Raw genomic sequence first — 24,416 nt, forward strand, 5'->3', positions numbered from 1 at the left:
AGCTCCCCTTCTGTCAGTCCTCCCTCCGCACACCTGGGAGCGTCCTCGCTTCTGCCCCTTCCCCTCTCCACTGGGGTCCCACAGAAGGAGCCCCCCAAACCCCACGTGCCTCCCCCTGCAAGCGAGACTCACACTTGCACACCCCAAGCACTCGCCCACGCCCATGCTCCGCCCCTTGTACACTCGCACACTTTCACACTCCACACTCCCAGTGCTTTTGTATACTTATGTTCCACCCTTACACACTCACACTCACTCTTAATCCCTCCTCTCACTTTCACAAACCCATTTGCACACTCAAGCTCAATCTCTTGCACGTTGCAGTCGACACACTTCCCAGACACCCTCCTCCAGTCTTACACTTTATGTGGTTTCACTCTTTCATACACGTGAATACCCACACTGCTGACACACACGCTCCCGTGACTCTCAGGAACACACTCAGAGCCGGCCACACTGCCCTGTGACACTTGCCTTTACCCCATAGTCCGTACCTCTTCTAAATGCCCTTTTGCTTCCTGTGCTTTGCCCTTGCAGAGCATCTGAACCTCCCCTTCAAATGCCTTAAAACCAGCCGGAACTCACCTTCCTCTGTTCATTACGGGCCCGGCCTGTGGGTCTTCATCCCCCAGCAAGATCATAGTTCACTTTTTAAAATCAAAGCAACTTGCCATCGTACTCAAATTTAGCTATCCATTTAAGGTTTTCAGTCTGAGTAGCGCAGCGGGGCAGTGAGCAGCTGCATCCTGGTTCGCTTCCCTGGAAGAAATGAAGGCCTCAGTCGTAGGTAGGGGAAGGAAGTGTGTCTCATAGTGACCAGGGGCAGCTGGTAGTACTGTCAGGGAAATCCAGGCCATCCGCTACGCTTAAATATTACATAAAGAGGATGAATTTCTTTGTACAACGCAATGCTTCAAATACTTTGAGGAGCGAACTTTAATTTTTTTTTCATTGTTAATTGAAAATTCCAACAGAACAAGGTGCCATGTGTCTTAATTTGGTAACAAAGCAATTTATTAATCCTTATTTTCCAATTTCTCCATTAGATTGTGAAAACAATAGCAGTTGAGGGTTCCCTAGGAATGAAATACATCTGAAACATCTCCGCTCTTTTTGTTCCTTTGTACTAGAAAGAGTAGAGTAGATTCAGGGTGAGTTGATGAGGCAACTGTCGTAATAGGGTGGAAAGCTGTTTTGACTTCATTTTATTAGTTTAAAGATGATTCAATTTTAGAGATAGCAGAGATCTTAAATTACTTTGTATTCCAAATCTGAAAAATATTAAAAGTCATTTACAGATAATTCTGTGCTGTTGATCTCATTTTTTTGTCAATATTTCTTCACTTTTGCCAAAATATAAAAAATATGATTTCAAAGCAATTTTGATCTAGCATAGTAACTGGAAAATGGTAACTAATGATAGTTTGCTTGAAACAAATGTTTAATATATTTGAATAAACAGGTCAAACATAAAGCTCGGAGATCAACTTTTTTTTGTAGTTAGGGAATACAAAAACGCACATTTTCAAATTTTTCCCCTCAGTAATTCTGAGAATGAATTAATTTTACTGAGAGTTCAATTCAGAAATGTGGCATTTGGTGTTTCTGTTCAGTGACAAAGTCGCTGGTCTGGATCAGTAGGGTTTGCTTTGCCTAAGCAAATGGCAGGTACAATTCTTAATCTTCTTTGGTTGGCTCTGTACAGTAAGTCCGACAGCAGAGTTTGACTCATGTGAAAATATATATAACACTGGGTTTATATGTTCTCTTATAGAGTAGGTAGAAATTATTTTCATATGTTCTAAATACTTACTAGTATGAACAATTTTTGACCATTAATGACCTGGACTGCAGTGTTCATTGAGTTAAAAGGCATTTATCTCATTAACTATTTCTTTTATAGTACTTTTTATGAACAAGAATTGCAAAGATTAGCTCAACTCCAGAGCTCAATTAAAAGATTATAGCTAAGGAAAAGTAGAAACAAAAATCTGTGGAATGCATAATTGGCATCTCTCTCTCTCTCTTTTTAATGTTAAAGATCAGGATCAACAGTTTTCATTTATTGAACATTTACTATCTGCCATATATTCTAAATACCTTAGACTCACTCTCTTTTTAATCTTTAAAAGGGTTCCATGATATAGGTGCTATAATTTTATATCCAATTAACATTCTGAGAAACCTTGGCTCAGTGAGGTTTGCAACCTGACCCAGTGGGCTATAGCTGCTTAGCAGCAATCTAGCTTTGAACTCTGTCTTCTGTAGATGGGAGAGGGTTAGCAATGCACCAGTATCTTCTAGAAAAAGCATTTTTAAGTTGTAAGTGTGATCATTTCTATAAAAGCATAGGTATTTAACCTGGGGCTCCTAGGTCATGGCCAGAAGTCTCCTCTCCTCTAATAACCTATTTACAAGTGTGTAGATCTATGCAATGCTGGGAATGTAGAGATGCCCATAGCATCCATCACATTATTTGAAGAGTCCAAGATCCCAAATGGAAATGGTACTAAAATATTACCTGGGTGATGTTTCTTGGTTCCAGAGCCCCTGCCAGAGCTGAGCGGAGTCCTAAGCTTAGCAGTGGGACAAAATCCTTGCCCACCTGCCAGGAAGCACAGCAGGGCACTCAGAGGGGCTCAGAAATGCTATGGGAAGTCTCTGCCTCCTCCTCAAGTCTCTGGCTCCCACTCTACCCATGCCCACCTGAAACCTCAGCTTCCTTCCACTGTGAGAAAGCAGAAGTAGCCACAATCATTCTCTTTTCCTTCCACACTAAACACATTTTTTTTCTGCCAAGTACAAGAATCTTACTTATAATCATCCCCTCTTCCCAATACCACAGTTGTTACCCTTCTTCTGGTGTTCCCAACAGCAAAAACATGCTACCCAACACCTTAGTGTCTCAAGTTCAAGACCAGCCTGGGAAACTTAGCAATTTAGCAAGAATCCATCTGGAAATAAGATTTTTTTTTTTTTGAAATGGAGGAGGATGTAGCTCAGCAGTAAAGACCTTGGATTCAACCTCCAGGACAGAAAGAAATAAAGGAGAAAGAAATAAAGAAAAGGAAGGAAGGAAGAAAGGAAGGAGAAAGAAACAAAGAAATGTACTCACAGAAACACTACATGAGTCTGCCTCATTTTTCTTTCTTTACTCACCTTGAGAAAAATATCCACAGAGATGCCTATGACCATGTCAATACTCAGATAGCAGTAATGATGAACACCTAGGTAATATCAAGCACTGCTATAAGCATTCTGCACACATTAACTTAATTACTCCACAAAGCACCACTATAATTGCTGATAAAACAAGGGATGTTATCATCCCCAGAATGCACTGGAACAAACTGAGTCACAAAGACGCGAAGTAGGCAGTGCAAGGACACAGCAGGAGGGACCCAGATTTGAACTAGGGGAGCTCATAGTTCCAACTGCACACTATGTTGCCTTGCTTATTTGAGCTACACTTGATGTCTACATCTCTGTGCCCTGAGATTAGTAAGTAAATCAAGGTTTTAGTGTCCTACTTCCCAAAGCGAGCACTGCTCACCTCGGTGGTTAGTTACCAGCCCTCCCTCTGCTGGTCGGCTCAGCAGCAACTGCCTCAAGGCTGCCGCACTCGCTCCCCAGTGGCCTTGCTCAGTGGCCCCCCAGGACCCAGCGCTCTCTGGATCGCCTCCTTCTTCAGTGTTGGCAGCACCTCACTACTCGCTGCCAAATCCTTTCTTCAGAACCCTTTTCGAGCTTGTGCATCTCTCCAGCTTGCCAGGAGATTGTGCTCTCTTGGATTCACATGCTTAGGAGGCCCAATTTCCTCTTGCACTCCAAGCCAGGCCCTGGGCTCCAAGACCACATTTCCAGCTGGATGATCAAAATGGATGAGTGTCAGCCTTTGCCATTAACCTCCTTCTGCCTCCTCACCTGGGCATCTCCTGGAACCACTCATCTCCTCTCAGGAAATGGAACCTGGGTGGCACACCACCACCTTAGCCGTCCTGGTCTCTTTTTCCAGCACTGCAAATTCACTTCATCAGCAAATTGTGTGGGTTCCATCTTCAGGATATTCCCGATTGGTGGCATCTCAGAACCACCCCTTCTGCCAACTTAGCACATAAGATGTTTCCTTCCGATCTCAACAACAGCAAAGCCTTCCATAGCATGTCCCTGCTTCCAACCTGTCCTCATTCTACTGTGTCTAGAAGCCACAATGGTCCCCTTAGATTTCCTATCTTTTCACATTGGCAAAAACATTTACTACTTGCCCATCTCATGTGTGACAAATCCAGAGCCTTAATGATATCCTCCAGGGTCCCTCGAAAGTCTGATCCTTTGCTAAATCTGCCCATCTTCTTCCCTGTTCTATATAACTTAGTCTTTTCAACCACACTGACCTCCTCACCTTGGTACACATTTACCAAGCACACTGTGCCTCAGGGCCCTTGCATTTCCCATTCCCTCCAGGCTCAAGACTTCTCCGGGTATCTGCTCCACCCCTGGTTCCAGTCTCAATTCAAACATCACTTCTACAGAAAGCCTTTTCCCAGCCACCTCGTGTCAAATAACACCCACCTTCATCCCCAATCCCCTTACCTTTCTTTCTATCTACTCATGATTGTATTTATCTGTTTCATTCCGCTTTCCTCTTACTGCTATGTAAGCTCCAGAATAGGAACTGTGTTTTTCAATACCTGGAACAGCACCAGGACCTTCTTTGTCAAATAAAGATGATTAAATCCCTAATGCATGATTCTGATTAATTTGAGATTTCCCATTGCATGCCAGATAAATATTTGTGAATTAAAATGTGCATTGGGCATACGTACTATTTATATACACTTCCCAAGTCATTTGCCCAATTGTGAGAAAAAGCCCATGGTTACATTCAGTTTGTCATGTATGTATTTGGGATTTTCTTTAACTGATGATTAGAACATTTTAGTGAGGATCTCACGAGTTACTCTGCAACGGACAACGTGGTTCCTATTCCAGCCACGCTGTCAGGGTTGCTTTGGCAAAATCAGAGTAAAGCCGCCTTCACACAGTCAGTGGCTTGTGGGTTGGAATGCGAATCCCATTTGGGATGGCTCAGAGGCGAGGGGTTCTGACTCCCCACAAGGGTTCAGATCCAGCAGCGAGCACCTGCTTCCTGGTCAAGGCCTCTCACAGTGGCCTTCGTGTTTGAATGCAGCATGCTGGATAACCCTCACCCCACTTCAGTTGCATAAGTTCAGTTGACAGGTTTTGGTAGGAACCCAGATCCTTGAAAATATTAATATATTTCACGTTCACTCACATTACAAAAGTTGCTTCATCTTCTAGAATTTAAGATTTCCCTAGCTTCATCATCTAAGTAATTTTAGATTTTCTTCTTAATTTCCTCTGTATTGACAGATATCCATTTCATAATACTTACAGGCAGACTTTTTTTTCTCCATTGTGTAATAGTGCCTGACTGTTGGACAACATTTTACTTGGAATTATAAAAGCAACGTGTATTCACTGGAGAAAAATTTAGAAAAAAGAGAAAAAAATTAAAACCTATGTGAAAGCGCAAAGACAAGATTAAGAAATCTATGATCCTATGCAGAAAGTAACCAATATTAAAGACCTTTCCTATTTATATGACTTGCTTTTTAAATATAATATAGTGAGCTTATATCTTTTATTTATCTTTGAGCATTGAAAATATAGCTGTATTTTGACACAGTTACATTATAGTTAATATTGAGTACATTAGAATGATGACTAAGAGTTAGTTACCCAAATTATAAATAAAGAGCAAAATAGAAGACAGATAATAGGAAATAGGATGGTAGATCTTTCTCAGATGGAAGGGATACAGATATGGAGGGGGTGAGGAGGGAAAGGAAGGAAAAAAGGAAGGAGGATGTGCTGTGTGCATGGACCAACTCCACACAAGGAATTATCTACTGCAAACGTGTACTAACAACAGTAAGAAATGGTAGTTTAACTGTGATTTTTTTTCCCAAAAATAAAAAGAAAGGTTGTCTCTCTCTCTCTCTCTTTTTTGGTACTGGGGGATTGAACTTGGGACCTTATGCTTGGGAGGCAGGCAGTAGAACCACCTCGGTTTTGTTATTTTTCCCACCAGGTATTTTGTTTATCTAAATATTGGTGTCTTTATGCAGACTAAAACTATGTCATAGTTTTCCAAAAACCCCTGGGGGTCAGGAAATAGTACCAAATACTGAGCACTCATTCAGCTAATGAACTGAGATGGAAAATGTATCTTAAAGTAAATTTCAAAAAAAGCAGTACGTAGTCTTCAAAAATATGAAGTGACACCAATTCTTAAGATCAAAGGATCAGGATTTAACACAGCTTTACATAATGTGCCTTTTTGAGTTTCATAAGCATGAAAAATTTTTCAAAATCCTACACAATAAATCCCATTTTTTAAATTCAGAATTCATTTACAACATTCCGCTTTCCTCAAAGAAATGCAAAGCTTAAAAGTGCATTTTAAGACGCAGCTCCACCATCTTTCTAATGATATGCAACAATCCAAACCCATAGCGGATGTACCACCAAGCGAAAGAGAAAGAAAACAGTGTGAGCTATCAGGAAAACAGATGGAAAATGGTATTATTTTATAAAATAGCAATTTAAAAAATCAGTAATGTGTTGCTATACTAATGAGATTTAATTTTCCATTCTTGGTCACTTGTATGTGTTTTGTCAATACTAAAGATTCCTGGGTCACATTTAATACTACATCTTATGGACCAAGCACCGAGTTCCACGGTGTGGAAGGTGGACCAGGGCTCTGGGTCTATTGCCAACTCCAGCACAGGTGATAATGAATCTGGGCAAGGTTTGAAGGTTCCCACAGGTGCTGCCGAGCCTGAGACCACAGCTGGAACTTACTGCGAGCACTGCAGCCTTCTCTGTTGTGCCCACGTTCATGGATCTTTAAGAAAGCCCCACCATCTGTACTCACTGAAAAACCCATCCCAACTTATGACCTTATTAACATGAGGCAGTTTGATAATGACGCAAGAAAAATGTGAGGTTGGAACTGCGAGCTCCTAAAAATGCAAAGTACGACAGTCGAAGAAGGAAGGGAGCGCATGTGAGGGAACAGGCTGCTTGTTCCAGAAGAGATGGGAGAAATATAAAGCCCACACACGGGAGCACAAATGCCATGGGCATGCTTCTGGTCCACTTTTCCCCAGAGACTCTGAACCTCAGAGTTGGCGCAGAGCCCCACCCTCCCGTGTCTGATCCTAGAGCGGAGGTGACTGCCTGAAGCTCAGCTCCATTTCCCATCCCTCGAGGCAGTGACCCCAAGCATGATAAAGACACCCATCTTCCAGGTCAAGGCAGCCTTGGAACAGTGTAAATGTGGAGACTGGGTATTGTGCTCTCCACAGGGCGTCCTCTGGTGGTGTCCTGTTTGTCCCGCCCCTCCCCACACCTGCACTTTCCATGCTGGGTACCTTCTGCCTCCCTGCAAATACCCGACTTTCCCTTCTGTGTTAAGGAACGTCACTCAGGAACTGGCTTTCCCCCATCTACCTCATGCAGTTTGCTCTGGGAAGCCTCCCTACTTCCTTCCACATTAAATGCTGCCCTACCGTCAGAGCCTAGTGCTTTCGCACCATGTGTGACAGGACGAACGCTGTTGGCTGGTCACCTTCCCACAGGCATCCCAGTCTCTTGCAGATGTGGATGTGTCTTCCACCTCTTGGTAATTTTAATGTTATCCCACAGAATCTCTGCTGACATACTAAAGGCACCCTTGCATAATAACATTATGTAATAAGTATTTATGAATCACCTCCAAAAAAGATTAGTGACAGAAATGCACTGTCTTACACAAGAGTTTCATCGAAGTGTCACTTCTGCATACATAAAAGCAGCAAAATGACACTGGATTGATTCAGGCTTTCAATATTTTACAGAATTGTTGTATGCTATATATTTCGAGTGGCCTCTTGATGTGTTTACTACTATGCAAACACTTTCATTTTGACAGCTACTGGAGAAAAAGTGCTTCATTACAACAAAGAGACATAAAGACGTGCATGCTATTGGGCTAAATCTATATTCTCAGCCAAAATAAATTCCTACACAAGTATGAATGTTCTCCGTGGCAGGAGATTCTGACAGAGAAGCAGGCAGATCCCAGTGAAGAACAAGATTCCAGTCCCCAGAAGCAATGGGGACCACTGCAGGAGAGCATGTGTGGAGCTGCTGTGTCTTCAAGGCAGGGCTTGGCCCAGGAAGCACGCCATTGCAGGGTCTCTGGCAATAGGGGACCCTCTACTAGCTGACAGGTGGACTGTTTTAGATGTTTGCTGACTACTGTCCCTGTTGTCTCCTGGATGGACTGAACCTACTCTTGGGTGCAGAAGGGATTCTAGACAGGCCCTGGTAACTCTGTCCTCACAAAGCCATGTCAAGCACCAAGACCTAAAACAGCTATAAATACTAATATCCAAACCACTGTAAAAGTAACTTTCCCCATTCGATTAAAAGCCCGCTGCCTAATACCAGCACAGTAAGGTTTACTCTCTGGATGCATTAGAATGTTTTCTGTGTCACACCTTGCGTATCATTCTCTAAGTGTAGCCACTTGAGGCAGAGTAGGAGAAACCTTAAAGTTCAAAACTTTTAACAAGTAATCATAAGGACATTGTTTTGTTTGTTGAAAATTACCAAAGCAACAATTCCCCATCAGTCGCAATGACCATAAAAGGAGCGCATGTCCTCTGCCTGTATAAAGAATCTGGGCAGTATTTGAAAATACCTCCCTTGGCTTCTCTTTTGCAATCATAACGAAAAAACGAGATGGTAACTAACCTAACGAGGTCGGGGGCATCTCAGGTTACCGGCAGGGGAGAATTCTGGCTTTCTTGAAAGGATGAAGTATGCAAGTCTTCTCAGTCTGTGGGCAGCCTGCCATGGCCTCCACAGTGCGCCATTGAAGCCAGAGAGAGGGACAGGATGGGAAAGTGGATAGTCGGCCATTGTCTCCAAGGGACTGCAGACATTCTCCTTTGCTGGGTGCTAATTGAAAGAAACCATTTGTTTTGTGGCTAAAATAGTTTGCTTCTGACATTCACTAAGGAATGGGTGCTGATTTCTCAGAAAACTCAAGGCCAAGTTTAATTTTTCCAGCTTTCAACCTAACACATTATCCTTTTCTTTTTTCCCTAAAGAGTGAAAGTCTTAAATGGAAATCAAAGTCCGTAGCCGAAGAACTGACCATTTTTGCCTGCACCAGGGATTGAGTAGAGCTGAGGCTCTGCTGTTTCCTTTCTTATTTCTGAAAAACTGGTTCAAAGGTCAAGCCTAATGGAAGGATTCATAAGTTTTATTTCTCCTCTGTAGACCTAATGAAAGGTTCAGAGCTTGACCCAATAAAAGAAGGTAGATTCTGAAACATTCTTAGTTGCTAAAGAATTTCTGTTTTTTCCCTTTAAAATAATCATATTCATATAAAGTGTGCTATTTCATTAAAACACACATATATATCCATAGGTACACATATTCTTTATTTCCCATGACAATAAAACACTAATTGCTTTTTTCTTTTGCATTGAGTGATCATCGTGGCTATTATTAGTACACAAATGATCAAAACATGTAGCACTAAAGTACAGAATTTTGATATGCAATTAAGAAGCATAAAATAATTTATTGAAAATACATCTTTTAATGAGATGGATGTGGGGTTTAAAGGATTCGTCTATTTTCAGCAATGAATGTCATTTATCGCTAGAATAAGACAAGTTGACATCAATCCATTCCTACTTTTGATTTCCATACATGCAAATATTCGAAACCTTTCTTCCTGTTAATATGCAGCAAGGGTATGCAGAAGCGAGAGGTGTTTTCTGTTGGCTGTGAAGGGAGTGAGGAGACACGGTGAAAGGGACATAGAAAGGGCGTTAGGGAGGGGATATCGTGAGATCAGACTCTGGTGAAGAGGAGTCCAGGACACGACCTCACGCTGAAGGCTACTGGCCTAGAATTTGAGGAGAACAGTTCCTACCTACCACAGTACTCACACCTTCTAGGCCTGCCTGGGGTTCTCTCTTCTCACTCCACGGGTTCCTGTAAACAGCTGTGCACTGCTCGTCCCTGGCCCCTTGAGGGCTTAGGTTCAGACCAGGGGAACGCAGCTCCATATGGTAGATTAGAACTGTTACGGCCTTTTATTAGTGAGGAAGAAGAAGGAGAACAGTTGGGCAGCACCGACTTTCAGATCAGAGCGTCTTAAATTTTAACGTGAAACCAGTCTCCACTACAGGCTCTGGTTAAAATGTAGGCTCTGATCTGTAAGGTGGTCTGGGGCTCCGTATTTCTGACAAGAACTTCCCAACCACGGTGAGCTGTAGAGAACGGCCTTGAGTGTGTCCCCAGGCCAATGGTGCGCTTGGCTGAAAGTCCTGATCAGCTTTCAGCTGAATGGTAAATGCGCACCATGTGCCAGCCGAGCACATGGAGAGGAGCCTCCCCGGAGAGGATCTTGGCGAGAGAAGTGCTACCGGCCACATTATCCAGAGAAGACTGGACGTGACCACTACTGTGGGTCTCACAGAGGCCAAGGGCAGACCGGCAGGGACAGACGGGGAGGGACTTACAGCAAGAGGAAGAAAGGCCGTGGGCAAGGATGAACAGGTCTGGGGTGAAGAGCTCAGATACTCTCAGCAAACTGGGAGGAAACTGGGAGGCCCCATAAGAGAAGAAAGACACTGGGGGATTTGTCTGGGGATAAGAAAAGCGAAGAATTGTTCAAAACCTCGGAATGCCCCTGAGCCAAGTTTGCCCTTTTAAAAGAAACAGACTGCAACATTTTAACATGGTAAATGATGTTCACTGAAAATCTATTCCGTATTATTTTGAAAAGGAAGTTTACATTTTGTTGCTTTTTTAAAATCAACTACATCAAGCACCTGGATTGTCAAATTCAGAGTTTCCATCCAGTAAGACAAAACACTAAGACTGCGAAAAGCAAATAATCTTGCACCTCCTAATGCCACTCCCCTCACAGTGTAATTCAGAGAATATTCACAGGGGACAATAATGTCACTGCTTGATTTCTAACTCTGCAAGAAAAGAAATGTGGCAGTGAGAGATTTCTCTGATGACAGAATGAGACACTCTGATTTCGATGTGCACGGAGGTCATTTTGAGCTCTGTTAAAATGCAGACTCTGGAGTGGCACACGGGAGGCGGGGCCTTGGGTTCTCCATTTCCGACCAATGCCTAGCGCTCAGGGCCACACTTTTAAAAAAAAAGCTCTAGCGAAGTTGCTAAAAAGTTTCACTTTGGGTCTTTCTAGTGTTTATTCTTTAAGTATGATGAAATAATACATTTCAGTGTGAAATTCAAAAAAAGGAAATAGTATTTTGAGTGATTTAAAATGAAGGAATGAAATAAAAAACAATGATTCTTATTTTATAGAAATAATTTCATTCTCACAGATGGGCATGGCCAACCTATCAAAACACTAGTGACTTCTCATATTAGACTCCTTTATTTTTATAAATAATGATGTACATGGAAAGTTATAAAAATACCCTTTTAAAAATATTCTTTTTAAGCCAGGCATGGTGGCGCACACCTGTAATCTCAGCACTCAGGAGGCTGAGGCAGGAGGATCGCTGTGATTTCGAGACCAGCCTGGGTTGCATAGTGAGTTCCAGGGCAGTCTCAACTACATAGTGAGACCCTGTCTCGAAACAAAACAAAAGAAAACAAATATTCTTTTTATAACATATGTAAATCTTTCCAGATTTAAAACAGATAAATGGGCTACAATAACTTGCACAGCTTTACTAATGTTTTTAAGAGTGAATAAGAAGTCATATTTCCCATAATCTTGGTGACTTAAAAAGGATTTTAGCCAGCTCCTGGACAGATCAGAGTAGTAGCTCAGCATTGTGTTTTCACAGTAATGTGGCTTTGATGAGCTCTGCTACTGGTGACAGCAGCACAAGTTTCACCCTTGAAATTTTCCCCATATTTGTTCCAATGTGCTAAAATTGCCTTCAATGTCTCTTTGCATATTGCAGTTGTTCTTTGTACCCGGTCCATACTCAGGACTTAGCACTCGCCAGGCTGGTGTGGTGTCACTGAGCTACATCCGTGACCTCGGTATTTTAAACACTATACAAAATTTACCTTCCGAAAAGGTGCATCTATTAGAGCCAAGTGTCTGGCCAGCCAGACCAGCCTCCCTCTGGGCTGGGAAGGAGGGGCAGAGGGGCCCAGAGCCCGCACCCGAAGGCTCTGCAAAGGGGCCAAGTACACACTTGCTTCTCTGCGGCATGCTCGGTATGCCTGCCCAGGCCCCAAAGCTACTTCTGTGTCCAGAACCGTGAGCTGGTTTTCAATGAGGTCCGCTTGGCTAAGGCCGCTGAAACCATTTCCTGTCTCTTTCATAGCCCTCTGGACACCTACAACAAGCTCCCATTGATGGAGATCACCAGGGTGCATTCTCTTTCCTTGCAACTTGTAAGTGCTCACTGCGGTGAATGAGCCTACGCAGCGCGGTGCACACTGAGCTTCCGTGGGGACCAGGGCCTGAATGGAAGACACACAGCCCCGGCACCGGCAGATGGGCCTGGGGCCTTGGCACACTGGCTGTTCTGCCTTCCTTGCTACTAAAGCAACAGCGTAATCAGACAGAACTCCTTTCCTGTGGAAAACTGAAGTCAGAGTCACGCAGTTACTCCTACAGAGCAGGTCCAGTCCGTATGTACGGAAGCTCATGCCTAGGTGTGCATACGTGTGTACCATGTAGGTATCTATAAGTTTGTATGCAGCGGTGTGAATACACATACCACACACTACTTAGCAGACACACACGGTGTTTGTGTTGCTAAAGGCTGCATTTACAACCTGAGCGACACTGCCTGTGACTTTCAATCTGATTTATGCTAAATCTCAGACTGTTAATGTCACAGTCATCCTCAAAAACAAAGGACACAAACACATTATGAAGCCCCCTGCAGAAACATGTCGGTTTTTCTAAAGAGGCTCATGCTTTATGCTTTCCTCTTTAATGTCAGAGCACTTTACTGCAGTTATGGTTGTTAACTGCCATCTACCTTAATGAGTTCCTTTCTAATATAACCGAGCCTGGCTTGAAATACTGCAGACATCCAGAGATAGGAAGAGGAGTCCTGTGGGCGCTGGGAGAAACAGGAAATTGTTCTGCCTGCTCTCTCGATGTTGTTTGGAAGCTTTCTGATTTAGAGCCTCTGAGGTGAGTAACTGCCTTCCTCCTCAGTGAGAGGGGAATTAACCCCAGCAGAAGTCACGAAATGTAACTTTGGCTCTAAAAGCAGTGAGCATGGTAGGAAAAACCCTTATGTGGTGGCTGCTATAAGCAGTTACTAAGGGCAACTTTAAATAAAAATATAGCAGACAGTTTTCACTTAAATTCAATTTACTTTTAAGTTTATATGATTTTAAGTATGATTATTTCCTACTTAATAATCTCACCTCATTTCCCATGTGTGAATTTTCAGTATCCAAAAGAGTCCCTGGTATTTTGTACTCATAAGTATTTGTTGAATGAATAGAAATATCTAACACTGATCACCATAAGGCATTATTTCCTGAACAGTATGAATAAGTATATTTATTGTGGAGAATGATATTATGCCATCTAATTTCAAAAGCTATTTTATATTTATGCTCTTAACTGAATCTTATGGTGATTATAATTAAGTAATATCTTTTTATAACGTATTATTGCTATTTTTGCTGGATTCTGAGAAAACATGGGCAAGAGAGAAAAGGCCTTCCTCAGGTACTATATTTGGTAAGCAGTAAGTGAGGAAGAGTAGTGTCGCGCTCCCCTTCACAGTGAGCTGTGGAGCTTTCTGAAGCAGTGGGAGGCGTTGTTTCAAAAGAAATCACCTGAGGAACCACAGAGTCGCTTCACTCACTCTGCCTTCCTGTGGCTCCCTCTTCCCGTCCTCCACACAGCTTTGCTCTGTCCGTAAGACGCGGTGCCTTGCTCGCATTTAGGTGGCTCTTACCTTTTCTACTGTGCTAAAATATACAACATAAAATTTGCCATCTTAACTATTTCTACGTGGACAATTCAGTGGCGTTCACAGCGCTGTGCGACCTTCGCCACACTCCATCTCCAGGACATTTCCATCATTCCAAACAGAAAGTCTGCATGCGTTAAACACCAACTCCTCATTCTCCTCTCCCCAGAACTACTGGAAGTCACTTTCTTATTTTCCTTCTCTATGAATCAGACATATTAGGTACCTCGTGTAAACGGAATCACACAGTATCTGTCCTTTTATGTCTGGCTTATTTGACTCAGCATAGTGTCTTTGAGGTTTGTTCACGCAATGGCTGACAACAATACTAATCATTTACTACCTCCTACTTTCTTAAAGCAGGAATCCAGGGCAAAGAAGACTATGGATGATTATCACACAAGTCACTCTACTGGGTGTGCAGGCCAGCTCTGATTCACTGAGGGGGAGGATGAGCCAGGATGTGACCCTCAGGAGATGTCGTCACTCAGGGCACCTGTGGAGGTCACTTCAAACTTTATTGCTGTGAATTTGACACAGCATGCTGGGTACTGGGAGGTTTTCTTCAGAAATGATCAAGACTTAGAATTTTATTGTTTCTGTGAAGAACTGGGAATACCAAGAAGAAAGGCTGTGTATAGGGTTTTAGTCATTCACTCGGTCATCAAAGGCATTCAAAAGGGAACGTCCAGGTAAAGTAAATAAAAGGCAAGATTTCATTTTCCCATTTATTGGGACATATGTGAACATCCCAAGCTAATTTCCCATTATGCCCTTATCAGAGAAGCAACTGCTCCCTCACTGTGGCTTTTAAGTCAGTGGCTTGCAAACATATGTCTTCAAACTCGCTTTGATCTTTCTCATTACGTCACTTTTCTTCCACTGCAAAGGCTGGCCTACATTCTGAGGTTATTTCATGTCTGACTTTCCTGTGAATTAAGTGGTTGGAGGAGATCCTTTGCAAAGTAAAGGACTGGCTCCCCCAGGCTAGTGTCCACCTGTCCTTGAAATATTAGTGTTCAAATTCAAGACAGGTTGGGAACCGCTGGACTGTGTTTCAAAGTCAGGGGAACCACCCCAGGGTCTTACTGGAGCATCCTTCAGAACAGAGCAGCTTACAAGGTAGACTGAGGCCTTCACTTTAGGGTTATTGCAAATGATCCAGTGATCAAACACTGGGAAAGCCTCATCAGTGCTGTAAGTAGTGCTCAAACTGTTGGCCCATGGACCATGCACCACAATGAAAATTTAAACAACAGAAATGGGAAAGGACAAGGCAATGATGGAGAAGTCTTGGGGATACTTCTGTCATCTCAACCTTCAGTGCACTTCAGTACATAACACAGTCTATGTGTGGGGAGGCACAGCCCACTGAACTTCCCATGGAAGGGAGTCTCTTCCTTCTCCTCTTTCTTATTCTCTTTCCCATTTTCATAATAGAATTTAGTGGCTAATAGAGCACACTTGGCTCAGTAAGCCAGTTAAAGTAGCTGAAAATGATCTTCAGTAGATGAAAAAATTAAGTCACTGGACTTGTCAAACTGTAACATATCATGAGCAAAGGAATTTCAGTTTAAAATGTACTTTTTCTTATTATAAGATGCTAATTTTCTTTTTATTGATGTCAGTGCCTCCAAATTAATGGCACTATTAGCTGCAAATCATCAAGAAGCAGTGGGGATTAATTTCCATTACTTAACAACTGACAGTCAACTACAACTTACCTTGCAACACATTAAATGTTTTGAGTGCTCCATTTTTGTCCTCAATTAAATGTTCACAATCAGATGGGATGAAAAGCGATTGATGACATCAAGCCAATATCAATATGGGTTTGCACTTGACATGGCCAAAGGGGATCTCAGATTTTCACTTCTAATGGAATAAACAATGATGGCTTTGTGGATGGAGTAATTGAAATATACTAAAAATGAAATAGGTTTTCGATAGTAGGATAGATGGAAGAGAGAAGGAGGGAAGTTCTTTTCATTAGGAACTGGCCAAATTATCTGAAAATCATAAAGTACCCTGATCAGTACATGAGTCCAAAAGGTTGAACACAACCATGTAGATACCCACTAAACACAGCCACAACCAAAAGTGTGCCCTTCAAAACTCTAACAACTATGGTGACTCATTTGTTTTCTATATGGGTAAGGACTCTGCTTTTCTAACTTTACCAATGTGTTATTTCTTTTTAAATACCCTATCAATATTGATAAATAGAAAGACAGGAAATTAATATCTTGTTATTGTGTGTCCTCCGTGGCACTAACACTCATGTGTTTATGCAAATTTTAGAGATCTTATTTTTGGTTATATGTGCACAGAATCAATATGTAAATATATAATACGTGTATTTATAAATATTTGTATATATGCATACATGCATACTGATACCCACGTTTATATATACACATAGTGCTTTTGCTACTTATGGGTCACAAAGACTGATTATGTGTACACACACATATCTGCATACCTGATATGTATACACATATAATCTGTGTATTTATTTATCCATGCAATACCTACATACACATATAATCTGCTGCATTTACATAAAATTAAGTCTAGGGTTAAGTAAGATTATCCCTAGGAGGCAATTCTGAAGAATGGTTGGCCAAAGGAGCAAACTGTCATCTTGGGTTCCTATTTTCTACAGGGGTTCTCACTCATGGGAACCAACCTCAAGGTGCAGGGGTGATAGCCTCAATTTTATAATCTCACTCAGGGCAAGACTCACAAAACTTTGCTTTGATTCTTCAGAGGCACAAAACCTTCTGATTCCTTTAAAACCACTCCCCAAAACTGCAAAAGGTGTGTGGTGGGGAATTAATGGGAGCAAATAGAGTCTGCACATAAAATCAGAGCATTTAGATTCCACACCTTCCTTTCCAGTTTACAAACTGGTCGGTTTCTCCAGGGGATCCCAGAGAAAGGAGCTTCCTGGGTTTTTGCTTCTTGGCTTGTTTTGCAGGGACACCATTATTCACATGCACTCCTTTTCAATCATGAGAAGTTGATTTCATCCAAATGAGGATCAAGACTCCCTTCTCTCATCTACGGAGGACATCTCTTATTTGTAGATTTATATGCAACTGAGTCATTACAAAATGGTGCAGAGACTGGTTTCACCCACAAGACCCCAACTCTCTTTCCGGTATGAAAATATCCCAACCCCACAGCCACCACCCACATATCACACACATGTCCTGCACAGGGTCATCATGAGATGATAAACATCAGCATGGTGCAGGAAGCCTTACGGATTAGTAGCTGCAGTTTCACTGTGTAGTGAGGATACTGCAAAATAATTATTGTTTTACTTGAGAACCTAACATGCTATTCCTTTAAACTACCAACTATTTTTAGTTTTACATCATCATTATACTTAAGATTCACAGAAACCTTAAAATCAAGACTCAAAGTTCTGGAGGTGTCATAGAGTTCTGACTTGTGTTGATCCAAGATACTGCTGATACTGGATGAGATCATAGATTTTGCCTCATCCGTATGCCTATGTGGAAAAACTCGTCATGATAATTTATCATATGGATATTTTCAGTTTTCTGGAGTCAGAAGAAAGACAGTATCTTTGTTCCTGGAACTCAGAGTACAGTTGCCTTTAGGTAGAAAAGCTAAAGTAAAGTTCTGGAAAGCTAGTATTAATTAGCTTATAGAAGAGATTTACTTGTAGGTCATTAGAGATACGAGTTAAGCAACCAAGGCCATCTTAGTTCCGGGCTTCATAATGGGGGCCAAACACCAGACTCCTATAGCCACTCCAGAAGGAGCTCATGAATAGAGCAACTCTGTATTTAGGGAGGAAGAGCTATCTGAGAAGACCATGTACATTTAGTGAGCCTGGAATTGGCTTTTCCCCCCAAATGATATGTATTTGTTCCTCTTTGGAGAACTGGGGACTTGGATCTCACAGACTCCCCCGTGGGGACCCCATGAGTAAGCCTTTGAACTTGGGGTAGAATTGGCGTCACTGATAGAAAATGGATGACGAGGAGACTTCCCCTAGAAGGAAGGCTGTGTACAGAGCCACACAGCACAAAGAGCTGCGCCATCATAATAGACGGAGGACCTGCTAACAAGTCGCTGATTCACTCGCTAATTCGTGCCTTATGTATGGATGCTCATCCTTCGCAACTGACTGTCTTTCTGGACCCTTAATGACACTGTGTCCTGGAAGGCCCTATGCCAGACCCTGCCTCAGTATAAATGCAGTGAGGGAACAGTATTAGAGATGAGTTGACAGCCTACACGCGCAGTTGGTTCCTCCTCCAAGTGCTTTCGAAGGCATGAAGCAAAACATTATTCTAGGTACAGGAAAAAAAAATTCAATACTGTTATGAGCACTACTTTGCCATCCATTGATGAAAGGAATTTTGCAAAGAAGGGCTCTGCAAAGCAAACAAAAAGTCACTCTGCAGTGAAGCCTTGCTTTCCATCTTCCGTTCCCTCTCTTGGCTCTGAATGCTCAGTGCTCCTCCTCCCAGTTTCCTGCTGGCCCAAGCTCTGGTCCTCACTGCACCCCTCCCACGGCTGCTCTCCAGCAGGAAGTGCTCCAGCCATCTGCTCCCAGTTCTCTCCTTTGTCCTTCCTACCAGAAGCTCGGAGCCTGTCCATCTTTCCCCACTTCCTCTGTGGCTCTGACTCCCAAGCACCACTCTCAGCCAGAACTTAGGTCCTCTTGGGGGCAGGAGTAAGGGGCTGCTGCAGAAATGGGGGTGGTACTAGCAACCAAAGCTAAAATGGGTCCTCCTCTAAGCCAGGAAGTCGACCATTTAGATCTTAATATCTTTCATCGTCACAGCAGTTTCCTGAAGAGGTTACTTTCATCATTTCCTCTTTGCATCACAGACACTGAGGGCAATGTAGGTAAGATCAGGGCCCCAATTTCAATTTGGTAAGAATCCTTTAAGCCTTGTCTGTGATGGCCTTCAGAGGACAGGCCACATCTGCTGTTTCCCTGGGTGAGGGATGGGATGAGCCTCAGGGCTGAGCAGTGGCTCCCTTGATGCCAGATAGAGCCCTTGATGAGAACTAAACACAGGCGGAAAATGAAACATCCTGACAGTTCCTCTTGGTGCTGGCCTTGGGCCTGAGGCTGGGCCCCATTTCAGTCATGGCGCGTCTCAGAAGGAGCTGTCATGCGGAGGACTGACTATAGGCACAGCTGCAGGTTCTTTCTCTTTTGGAAGGGAACCCTCTTGCTGCAGTGTCTGTCCACGAAAGGTTTGAATTACACCATCTACCTTAACCCTCCCAAAATGAACAAGATAGAACAACGCGAATATGCCCAACAGCCAAAAGCATAGCCAGTGACTACAGCAATGCAACTGGGTGACAAAGTTGGGATCCGGAAAAAGACCTCTACAGTACCCAGTGATGGAGTCACCTTACCAAAAGTGAACCGAAAGCCCCTTGCTTACTTTGAAAAGAAAATTAAAAATCTGAGGGAAGGCTACTTGATTCATAGCCTCGCAGAATTCATATTGGAAAGAAGTGGCGTTTTGCTTAATTGCAGCTAGTACTGGTACCAACAGTCACAACTCTGGCTAGAAATACAGGCTTAGAAGTTAATCAGATTTGGATTCAATATGTATCTCTGAGTCTCTCCTATGTAAAAAGGCAGTATAGAAAGTCATGTAGAAGCATTGGGAAGGCATTCAGTTAAATAAAAATATTAACAGTTTAACCCTGAGCTTGGGCCATATTTTTAAATTACAGTGGTAACTTGGTTCACGAATTTAATTCATTTCACGATTTTGGGGAGAAGCCATGTTCGTGTTCATGGAGTTTGCCAAGGGAAGCACAATTTTGTCGAATGCTTCTGAGAATGTGGCTGTTTGTGATCAGAAGTGTTCGTGAACCGATGTATTACTGTAATTTTAACTGTCATTGTTAATATTATCACTGTTATCAACATTGTCATCCTCATGTCACAAAACCCCACAAGGAGCCCAGGTTGTTACCAGGTAACCTTCTTGTTCTGCCTTCGTGTGGGAGGGTGGACAGAGTCTGGGGGAGGCTGACCACTCAGGCAGGGACGGAAATGACTGCTCAAGGGACAACAGGAGCCGGGGTGGGGGTGCTGTCCCAGAAGCTATGATACCTGACCTCAACTAAGTTCTTTCTTTGAAGTAGGAATCCAGCGAATGAATGCACTTTCAAAGCTCCAAAATATGAGGAAAAAAGTGCATTTAGATGCATATTTTGTGTAATATAAACTTGGGGAAATGTGAATTCTTCTGAAAAGAAAAAGATAAGATTTTTTAGGGTCTGAGTAGCCAGCTGCTAGCAACAGTCAGAGGTGTGGCGGGCTTGGGGTGGCCTGGTGAATTAATGCCACCCAGGTACTTGTCACACACGCAAAGTCTCTACCCTGTAGATGCTGCCTGCGTTCCTCTTACACGTCCAGTTATATGTGGGATTTGCCGAGCATTTGAGGTGAAAGACTCTCCCACAAGAACTAGGCTGTGAGGAATGTTTTTATTGCACACTCCAGCACTGTTATTTAAGTTACATAATAAATTATATGGTGATTCTGCTTAAACTTTAAGATCTAAAAGATCTTCTTCAAACTTTTACCATTTTGAAAGCGTTTCTACACTGTATTTTGTTTCTTGAACATTTGAATTACCAACTATATGTGTATACCAAAAACTGGTGAAAAGAGCATTTTAAATACATTACTGAGGTTTGCTTAATGATAAAATATTTATAAGCAATACTTTTTAATGAGACCTAACTGTACGATGTTCAAAAGAAAAGAACTTTTAGCAATATTTCAAAATGGCAAATAAAATGTAGTGGAAATGTACATATAATTTTTTTAACATGCCTAATTTTATATTACTGATAAAGTTTGTGGCTTTGAAACAAAACAGCTCCATGGACACAGTTACTGGAGGCAATTAAAAATGCAGCTGATGACTGGGGCTTAAAATCTGCATTAAAATGTGGGTGCCATCGGATGTTTCTGTTATGATGAATAACAAAGTTAAGAGTTTTATTGTAAATCACAAATGCCATAAATGCGATTTCTTTTAGCACATCTGAAAAACTGCTTTTGGGATAGTGTACAACAAGGATTTCCACATCCTGAAAAGGGATCAGTCAAACAAAATTCAAAGACGTTATGACTACTACAATTTCCATATGATGACATTAAAATGTTTTCAATAACTTTTCTTCTTTTAGAGACAAGGACATGTATAATATAGTTAGTATACCCTGTATATTAATTTTGTTTTATATATTTTTCTAGCTCATTTATTCAAATTTTCAAAGTAAGAATGTTATTATGACCTTACTTCCAACATCACTGACACCTGTTTCATGTAATTTAAGATTTATTTTTGACTTATGCTTTTAGAAACAATAGCATATAGAACTTGATATTTGATGCAGCATCCAAAAATGTACTAGCTATGTCAAAAATGCTAAACAGATTCACATTTCATGGAAGATAACACTCAATTGCAAAACAAAAATGTTCTAGGAAATGTGGTCATGAAGTGAATTTCATATGTATAAAAAATCATTATCCCAGTGATTGCTGACTTTAAAGAGAAAATTGGATTTTACCATCTCTTTGGATAAAAGGTTTCTGCGCATTCCTTGTTAGGACATGCAGCTGATATGACAGGACAGTTGAAAGGAAGACCAAAATTTTGCCACAGTCCACAGGACTGAGCTAAATATCTGCAAGAAAGCACAACCCTTCAGAGCTAATCCTTTCATATCCTGTGGTTTGGAGTAACTCAAAGCTTTCAGGGAGTCTCTGGCTTCTAGCTGAATGACTTCAAATTCTTATTTTTAAATTCTGTATTTGCTTGAAAATTTTGCAATGAATAACACCAAGTAACTTTTGATAGCGATAAGAAACTGGTATGCAGTTAAGATGAAGAAGGTTATAAACCGGAAAAAGAAAACACCACAACAAAGATCACAAAACAAGCAGTTATCAGGGTGCTGGAGCTACGCGGACAAGGTTCTCATTTTATTTTCAAATCCTATACACTGATACCTGGTGTAAACCATCCACGATAACAAGCACTGTAGGACCTAAATGCAGTATTTCTTTTTGTTTCTTCCCCCCCCCCTCCCCCCTCTTCCCCCTTCTCTGCCCCCTTTCTCCTTTTTTTTTTTTTAAACAATGATTCAAATATGTTCAGGCCAGCACATTCTCCAGTGTGGACTCTGCTGTATGTGCCAGAAATGTGGGTGCTCACTGGTGTATCAGCTTGGCAGCAGTGTGGACTTTGGACACTCATTTCATATTCCTGCTCTTCATTTGAGGCAAAACTATGGAATATCCGTTTCCTCCCCAAAAGTAGGCTCACGTCAAAGATGGAAGTAAAGTGTCTGCAGACTGACGCGCTGGAAACATTTGTTTCCAATGGTAAAGAGCCTTACATAGTCTGGTGATTAATGACAAAACCTTAACATATTCTCTTAGGTATAAAAAAAGTAAAAAGACTGAAAAGTAGAAATCATAATTCATCATGCCAAAGTAAGGATATCTGAGCCCTGGAAGTTAAGCATAGAAGTATTTAGCATTATTTAGCTAAGAATAAAAATCATCATTCAAAGGAAAATGCAAAAAAAGTTCTCTTAAAAGAAGTGTTATATTTTGGACTTTATTTTTTAGATTTAGCACACTTTTCCACTAAACAATACTTGAATACATTTTTTATTATAGTATAAGAGAAAGGCATTGTTGTATTTAGTACTCTATTTGTATAAGGTCAGGTTTATTAATATCATTTGTATTAAGGCCTAATAATCCAGTCCTGGTTCTAGATACGGTTCTTTTTGCTTTGTCTTGTGAGCTTAGGAAAGCAGTATGGGCTTTATTTGAATGACACATAATTAATGCTAATAGCATTCTTAAAAATAATAATTGTAAGTCATGTAGCACTCATCTGCATACACATTTAACACATACAAAAGATCAGTGGTCCAAATTCTCTTATTTATTCAACGTTACCTGCTGTTGTTTCTCTTTTTTTTTGTTGTTCATAGCATGCACTCAATAAATATAAATGACATCTATAACTGAAAATCGTAAGATCTGTGACAATATATTGAAAGAAGAAAGTTTATAACAGTGACAGGATATATAAAATGGGAAGAATATTCCATTTAAGAAGATAAAATATATTTGACATATAGTATACCATGCAGAAACTAGGTTGTAGCTAGAGAGATATAAATGTGTTTCTTACTAAGCCCAATTCCCCTAATATGAAAATATAATGTCCTTCCTTTGGAGATAAAATTCTCATTCTCAATTTAAATATACAATGTAAAATATAAGTAATAACTGTTCAATGATATATTTTTCTTTTTTAGCACTTCTTAAGACTTTACTTGTATTCTACTTCTATATATTTTCAGTAGTGTGCTAAGAAAATTTGCTTTAAAGTAGAGTGGTTAAGTATTTTCTGAAGAATATTCTAATAAGTGGTACCTAGACTCACAAGCCTAATTCTGTTCATGATTCTGGCCACAAATCGAACTGGACAAGAACTAAATCAAATTTCCCCATAAGATCAACATTGAACCTAACCATGCGATTTGATTCAGTTCTTGTCCAATTCAGTTTGCTATTAGAATCATGGAAAGAATCAAGTTCATGAAGTGAGGTACCAAAAGAGTACCAAGAATACCTAAAAATTCAGGGCAGATTTCAGAACCACAATTACAGGCTGATGTTAAGATTGAAAATCTAGAAAACCAGTACATTGATCTTTGCAGATGCAAGTCATCTTCTGATTTCTAGCAGTTACCAACGAGCATTTATTGCAATTCAATTTTACAGTGAAGGTTATACCAAATACAATATTTACCAAGGAGTTTCCAAGTGGGTTTGATTTGTACTAAAGTGCCATCTCCAAGAATACTATAAAATAATCCCATTCTGCTTTTTGTGTTTGTAGGAGTGATTTCTTTTTGGGAAAGGATATATGTAAACTCTTTAGTACATTGCACAGGATCTGAATGTTCTATCAGTGAAATTTCCTTGAGATAAATTTCACATCGAGCATTGGATTTAAGGTACAGGCCCTTGCATAGACATATACCAGAGTGTGAGCTCTGCATGGTGTTCACAGATGCAGAGAAATATATATATCTTGGGACTCTATCTGCATAAATACAAGGGCTGTGAATAAAACATCATTATTTATTTATTTATTTATGTTGGTACCAGGGATCAAACTGGGGTCCTTGCACTTGCAAGGCAGGTGGCAGAACCACTGAGCTCAATCCACGGCCCGAATAAAACATTTAACTCTACAGGTAGTCAATTTCAACGTCGGAAGTCAAACATCCTAAATCCTCTACCGCTGC

General features: G+C 41.2%; 1 protein-coding gene across 2 annotated transcripts in view; it reads right to left on the reverse strand.

Moving 5' to 3' along the window:
* The window catches only part of Ctnnd2 (catenin delta 2), a 376,658-nt gene that overhangs the window by 315,049 nt on the left and 37,193 nt on the right, over positions 1–24,416 (reverse strand). The gene's annotated exons all lie outside the window — the stretch shown is intronic.

This window comes from Fukomys damarensis, unplaced genomic scaffold (genome assembly GCF_012274545.1).
Source record: "Fukomys damarensis isolate Sample0158 unplaced genomic scaffold, DMR_v1.0_HiC HiC_scaffold_1, whole genome shotgun sequence".
Classification (NCBI taxonomy): domain Eukaryota; kingdom Metazoa; phylum Chordata; class Mammalia; order Rodentia; family Bathyergidae; genus Fukomys; species Fukomys damarensis.